This window comes from Haplochromis burtoni, unplaced genomic scaffold, assembly GCF_018398535.1.
Source record: "Haplochromis burtoni strain Fernald_Lab_line unplaced genomic scaffold, NCSU_Asbu1 Contig_98, whole genome shotgun sequence".
NCBI lineage: Eukaryota > Metazoa > Chordata > Actinopteri > Cichliformes > Cichlidae > Haplochromis > Haplochromis burtoni.
The window spans coordinates 1,393,807-1,395,021 of NW_024582459.1; positions in this window are offsets into that span (position 1 = coordinate 1,393,807).

The window sequence follows — 1,215 nt, forward strand, 5'->3', positions numbered from 1 at the left end:
TTTTTTCTCAATATAAAGAAGGTGACCTGCTGTGAAAAAAAGTATTTACCCCCCTCCTGTTTTTTTTATGTTTGTTTGTTTTACATATTTGTTACATATTTCTGGTCATCATTTAATTCTAATATTAGACAGAAAAAAAATCCAAGTAAATACAAACGGCAGTTTTTAAATAAAGGATTTCATTTATTAAGGGGGAGAGATAAGCTCTCCAATCCTCCTTGGCCCTTTGTGGAGAAAGTAGTTATACCTAACCCTAATAACTGATTGTGCCAACCTTGGCAACGAGGATTGCAACTCAGCATTTGTGATAACTGGCGCTGATCACTGTGGAGGAATCATGATCCACTCTTCTTTGCAGAATTGTTTTAATTCAGGCACACTGGTGGGTTTGGAACATAAGGTCATCCAAGTAATATACCAAATAATCTCAACTGGATTGGAGTCTGGACTTAAACTAGGTCGTTCTTTTTTCTTTCTTTTTTTTTTAATCATTCAAAGGTAGACTTGCTGTTATGTTTTTGGTTCACTGTCCTGCTACATAACCCAACAGTGTTTCAGCTTCAGGGCACACATCAGTGGCTGGACATTGGTTGCCATTTTTGCCCAGTCTTTTTATTGTAGTTGAATTATGAACTCTGACCTGGCTTCTTTTGTGACATCCTGGATGTACTTTTGGGGTAATTTTGGTGGGTCAGCCACTCCAAGGAAGGTTCACCACTGTTCCAAGTTTTCTCTGTATGTGGATTATGGCTCTCACTGTGGTTCACTAGAGTGCCAAAGCCTTAGAAATGGCTTTGTAACCCTTTCCAGAATGATGGATGTCAATGGCTTTTTCTCATCTATTCTTGAGTTTCTTTAGATTGGCATGATGTGTTTCTTTTTGAGAATCTTTGCTTTGTCAGACAGTTTTGAGTGTTTAGTAATTCACCTGGTCTGGCAGTAATCAGGCAGCTGCAACCAGTTTTTCAACATTGTGGTTAATTACATTTTATTCATGATTTAACAAGTAGGACAGTTACTTTTTGACATATTCTGTAGGTCTGGATAGCTTTTCCTTTAATAAATTAATTCATCATTTAAAAACTGCAGTTTGTCTATCTAAGATTACAATTTATTTGGTGACCAGTGCTATGTTGTACAATCCATATTCAGGGATTCAGCTTTTAGGATTGTCAAGTAATGCAGTAAATGAAGTGTAACTATTATTTATAGTTT